This window comes from Microcebus murinus, chromosome 3, assembly GCF_040939455.1.
Source record: "Microcebus murinus isolate Inina chromosome 3, M.murinus_Inina_mat1.0, whole genome shotgun sequence".
In the NCBI taxonomy this organism is placed as follows: domain Eukaryota; kingdom Metazoa; phylum Chordata; class Mammalia; order Primates; family Cheirogaleidae; genus Microcebus; species Microcebus murinus.
The window spans coordinates 62384394-62390902 of NC_134106.1; positions in this window are offsets into that span (position 1 = coordinate 62384394).

Here is a 6509-nt window from a genome sequence, read left to right on the forward strand (position 1 = left end):
CCTTGTGGGTGTGGCCAAGAGTTTGGGTTTCATTCTGAGAGTGGTGGGAAACCACTGAAGGTTTTTAAGCAGGGCAATAAAAACATGACCTGATGTATATTTGCAGAGCTGTGCTGAGAATGGATTGTAGAGGCGGAAAGAAGCAGGGAGACCTGGAGCAGCTTTTGCAAGTTCATGGTGATGGTCTCTTCTTTTTGGAGGGCAGGGGGTGGTGTGCATCTTAACAGGAAGACTTGAGAATGGGGGGTTGTAAGATCACACCAGGTAGAAAGAGATTCCAGGGGCTGATGTGCGTTTGAGCACCCATGATGACCCTCTTCCTTCCACACCAGATTTGTAGTGTTCCCCAGCTCAGTGAATGGCTCCACGCAGACACCCAATCAGGAAACTGGCTTGCCAGATACCTTCCTTTACCTCTCCAGACACTTTTCTGTCTCCATCCTCTCCTGGGACCTTTATGGACTGCACCAAATGGTTTCCTTGCTCTCTGGCTTCTGTTAGGGGGTCAGTCAATGGGGAGCCCTGGAAAGAAGTAAGAGGAGGGGAGGAGAGTGAGGACGGGGTGTTTGTCCCCCAGGTTCACCCTGCTGGTTCGCCTCTGTCTGGTTGTATTGTTCAACCAGAGGTCACTTCCTGTCGTGGCAACCTGTTGTATAACCCTTTCCTTCTAGGTCCGGTAAATGCTCCTGTCTCTTGTGCCTTCAGGCCTACAGGTGGTATCAGCGCCACCTCTGGGAAACTGCACAATCCCTCTGGCTTCTCTACACCCTGTCCACACTGTTGCCTCTATTAATCCTTCTCAAGTTCTCCGAATTTGAGTTCCCTGTTAGGGGCCTGCCTGATATACCAAGACATCATCCCTGATTCTTCCCTCATCACCTTTCTCTAACTACAATCTATTACCAAAGTATAAACAAAATTCTTTTCTTTTTATTACAAATAAAATAATTTTTTCTTTTTATTCCAATCTCAGAACTAATATCCATTATCAACTTTCACCTGGAGTTCTGAAGATGTTTTTAAACTGGTCTCCTTGCTTTCAATCTTGTCTTCCTTCAGAACTTATTTCCATTGCTGGTGAAGGACCTTTCTAAAATGAAAACCTGATAATACCATATTTCTCTGTTTAAAATCCTTGAATGGTTCTCTATTGCCCTTAAGATAAAGTTCAAACTCCTAAGTGAGGATTTCTAGATCCTGCTCTATCTTGTCTCTGCTCACATTCTGGCATATTACTCCCCATCTCACACATTTTGACCCAGCTTTCTGAATTTCCTTCAAGTATAAGATCTTTGGTGCCTCCTCTTACCTGTGGACCTTGTTCAACTTGCAACCAGGATGTGTTGAGGCAAAGGAGAAGGTGCCTTTGGCCTTCTCTGTGCCATACACGTAAGAGGCTCTTACCACCACAGATTGATACCCAAAGATATTTGAAGCACTCAAGAATTACTGGACAGAATTTCTTGAAGAAAACAGTCAGACCCTTTAGACCTATACTGTTCTATATAGCAGCCATTAGTTGCATGTGGCCACTGAGCACTTGAAATGTGGCTGGTGTAATTGAAGATGTGCTATAAATGTAAAATACTGTTAGACTTTGAATGTGTCCCCCAAAGTTTGTGTGTTGGAAACTTAATCCCCAATGCAACAGTGTCGGGAGGTGGGGTCTAATAAAAGGTTGATTAGGTCATGAGGGCTGTGCCTTCAAGAATGGATTATGTCATTACCGAGGCAGTGGGTTTGTTATGAAAGTAAGTTTGGCCCTCTCTCGATGTCTCTCATCCCTTCACCTTCTGTCATGGGATGACATAGCACAAAGGCCCTTGCCAGATGCTGCACTCTTGGACTTCTCAGTCTCCAGACCCATGAGCCAAAAAAATTCTGTTTATTATAAATTAAGTAGTCTGTGATATTCTGTTAAAGCAACATAAAACAGACTAAGACAAATCCATACCAAATTTTGAAGACTAGAATGAAAAAAATATAAAGTATCTCATTAATAATTTTTATGTTGATTACACATTGAAATGAGGACATTTTGGTATGTTGGGTTAAATAATTATATTGTTAAATTATTTCCACCTGTTTCTTTTAAATTTTTTAGTGTGGCTACTGGAAAATTTAGGTACATAAGTGGTGTGTTGCTCTAGATCTAGATGTAGCTCCCTGCTCCTCCAAGTGTGGTCTCTGGACCAGCCTCATTAACATCATCTGGGAGCTTTTAGAAACTCAAATCTCAGGCTCTGTCCCAGACCTGCTGGATCAGATGCTGCAGTTTAACCAGGTGCCCAGGTGATTCATATACACGTTAAAGTTGAGAAGCACTTGTCTAGAGAGAAAAGGGAGGATGAACAGAGCCTTGGTAATTCTTTCTGGATGCAGACACTTTTTGCATTTCTTCACTGAAAGTCCAGAGGTGTGCATTTTGCTTTAATGGAGAGGGGGAAAAAAGAAAAGAAAATCTGGAGTATTTTGTTACATAAGAAATTCTTTAAACCAGTTACACATTCTCAGACCCTAATCAAGCATTCTGAGCCCAGAAGTTTAAGAGAAAATAAATTTAACAAATTGAGGGTTAAAAAAGAATCACAAATTCAAGATAAATCAGCTTGATCAGTTGAAGCATGAACTTTTGAGAAAAGAGTTGAAATGCCTGTGGAACACCAAAAGAGCTTAAGATTCTGAGCAATCAAAATTCAGACTGTAGGCACCCGTTGCTGAGAATGCTAGAGCTAGTAGAGTGATAGTGGGGTTACTGTCATCCAGAATTCTAGAAGGTCTGCACACAATTACTGCATGGATTGGCTAAGAAAAGTCTAATGGGAGACATAGAAAGAAGTGCAATTACTTTGTGTTTAAAAATTTTTTTTTCTGATGAAATTTGAATAGTAAATGCCATTTGTCATCAAACTTTTAGCTATACCTCTCAAGGAAGTTTAAGAGTCATAAGGAGTGGATGGCCATATTTCTGTGGTCACCATAGCTGCTAAAATAAAACACCTGGCATTTCTAGACCCATTGCTTGAAGCAAACTGACAATACCAAATCCCTTTAAATAAAAGGAAAGGATTGTGATACTCTTGTTTATTCTGAATACATTATCATTATTTTTAAATTTTCTCATATGTTGAGTCTTATAGGCAGTTGTGCTCATTTTCTAGAGGAAACAGAAAGCCAAAGTTTTATAGGTCTTTGTCCCCTAATACCTAGCAATACATGCATGTTTAAGGTCAAATTATTTTATAAATAAAACATTTCCCTTAAATAATGTATTCGTATTACGGTAAGAGGTACCTAATAGATGCTTATGTATAAAGATAGCTGCTTCTGGCATGGTTTCTATAATAGGAGGATGTTTCCACTTCCTTTAAACCCTCTGATATTCTGGCCAAAGGCTTTATCATAGATCTCAGGGCCCTCCCCAGATGGGATTCAATAACTCCATTCTCACTAAAATATATGAACAGCCATCATATCCTGGAAGCTCCAGAAAAAGATATTTTGCTTCCCAAATTGTTTCAAACTTGTCCCAAGGGGTGGGGCTGGTGTTCTCAATTTCTGTTCGCTGATTCATCAGGCACAGTGCTCTTGGATAAACTCAAAGTGTGTATTTTTTATTTAATTAAATCTATTTTTACTTTTCCTTTTTCCAAAAAGTTGTGAGGCAATTAGTAGCAAGGATATATGCAACAAAGCAAATTAAATAACCACAGAAAGTCAGAACAAAGACAAATAAATGGAAATCAATATACTGGAAGACAGCACCAGCCTGTACGTGAGACTCATTCTACTATGAAATTTCTGGAATCCATGGATAAAAGGCGAGGAGTGAACATTACTCAACTCAAGATCAGGAAAGAGGAAATACACAAGTTTCCCAATAGAATCAAAATTTTTCTGGCAGTAAACTCCAAAAGAAATTCTCATGCAGAGATTATTTAAGCAGTATATTGTGACCTTTGGATAAATGGATTAATAATAGCACCTTCCTCCTTAGGGATATATGAAGATTAAATGAAGCAAAACATGCTAAGCTCTTAAAATTATGATCGGCACCTAGTAAACCCAAATAAACATTAACTATCATCATCATTGTCATCATTGTATAAAAGATAAAAATTACATAATAAACATGCACAGTGACTGTTTTATAGCAAACATAGAAGAAGATTTTATTTAGTTGTTTCTTGAGGCAGTTCTAGCCCAGAGCATGACATTAACACAACTCATGGTGGCCAACAGGAGCAACAGCTAATGTGGTCTAAGTATGGGACTGTCCTTATTGGATCAAAGGACAGAATAGAGGGGACCTAGAGGAATGGCTGAACTGCACAACTCCTAGACCATCAATCTCAGACATGGTTCTTGGCCACCCAGTAAGCTATGAGGATCCTTTAGACAGGCAGGAAACTAATAATAAACAATCCAAATTCATACAGGAAAAGAGGTTCAATTCCATAGACTTTCAGTAAGTTGCTTACTATTAATAGTAGCCACTAAGTGAATTATTGAGGGTTACTAAAATTTGATACTCAAAAAACTCACATTAACACTACACTAGAATGTTCCAAAGATCCCAATTCTGCATTCTGCCAAGAAGTCTGGCTACTCCAGAGTGCTTGATAACACTGTAAAGATCAGAGATCGGGGTGGCTTGTTATCAGTTCATCACTAGCAGTATCCTGCATTTATTGGGTTTTTCTACGGCAACTATTCTTGATTTTTAAAGCATACATTTACCTTTCTGAAGTGTGTTTGGTTAGCCCCACAATGAGTTATGATGTATATATGCATCAACTGTATTGCCGAAGTTGATGTCTGTATAATCCTCTCAAAATGTGTTTGCTCCAGTGTCTTATCCTCATGGAATTCTGTCTGTTGGAGTAGATTTCTCTGACTAAGTGACAGTCATAAGGATTTGAGAGCCACTGCCTTAGATTCTCTTCCCTGGATATCACATCTCTCAGTTAGAGTGACCAGAGCTTGGACGGCTATCACTACATGTTGCTCTGGAAACCAGCAAGGATGGGGTAGGAGTTGACTTCCTAAGGTACATGTGGACCCTGTGATGTTCCAAATGATCAGAGTTAGTTGATACAATTTTATAAGAGTTGGAATCCCCTCTCTAGTATCATTTCCAGATGAAAGTCAGCCTACCTCCCTACAGAGATGAGCCATGGAGATAATTTCAAGCAAAGTCAGAGCTGTTTTCTTTCTCAGAAAGATGTTTGATCTCTAACTCTTGCACAGAATTCCTGATTCAGCCACCAAGGTTTTATATCATCAAACACGGCAGAGAAGATGGTGACTTAGAAAACTTTCAGCCCTCCAGTAATATGTCTATGAGGATGGTGTGTTGCATCTGCTCTGTACCAACTTATGGGAGCCAATTGTCAATTTTTAAGAAATTTAGTGAGCTGGTTGTTAAATCATTGGTAGTTTTAAATTGGCCACAGTGGTAGTATTTATGCCAGGGAAGTCAGCAAATGCTACAAAAAATTTATTTTTCTCAGAGAACTAGTTGTTGACCAGCTTATCACATCTGTGGACCATCTAATATTAAGCAATATGATCACCTTGTGCCCCTTTGAAAACTCAAAATGGATTTTACCCATTTTCAAAAAGTGTAAACAATTAATTTCTCCTAATTATAGGGCATTTCCTGGCAAGTAATAATAAAATCCTCTGCAAGCTTCGCTCTAGAGACATATTTCAGATTTGAATCTCTTAATTGAATATTTGCCATGAGAAACAAATAGATTGCAAGTACAGCTATAATATTATTAACTCCTATTAAACTTGACCTCAATTACGTATTCACTCATTTATTGTATTTATTCAATAGACTTTTTTTGAGCTAATCTAATCTAAAATCAGCTCTTTGTGCCTGATACTGTGCTAGGGAGTGAGTGTACATTGTAAAACAAAACTGGCATGGCTTATCATAGGATTTATAGTCTGATAGAGATTGCATATTTAAAAAATCATACAAATAATATATTTTTACAAATTGTGATAGTGCCATGAAAGAAGAGAACAGGCTGAGAAGAGAAAGAATAACAACGGGGATCTATTTGGGATTGGGGCTGAGGGCGAGGGGAAACATTTCTGAGGAAGTAACATTTGATCTGAGACTTGAAGGATAAATGGGAGTTAGCCAAGCAAAGAGTGAAGGAAAGTTCACTGAGAAAATGACAAAAAACCAAGTAAGATGCCTTGTAGAGTTCACTGATCTATCCTCAGGCTTCAAAGTCATGGACAGAAAGTATTCATGTGTCAAGATGTGTGATCTTGGCACAGTTACAGTGCTTTTTCAAAACATTATTCTTCTTCCAAAATTAAACTGGGTGAAGTTGACTTTGACCTTTTTGTGCATACTCATGTACTATTATCTTGGAGTTCTCATAGATAAATTAGATGATTAATGTTGTAACTCATGCTGATTCTGGGAATGAAAGGATTTGGCTGAGGGCAGCATGAAAAAGATACAATCCTGGTGTCTTAGTCTG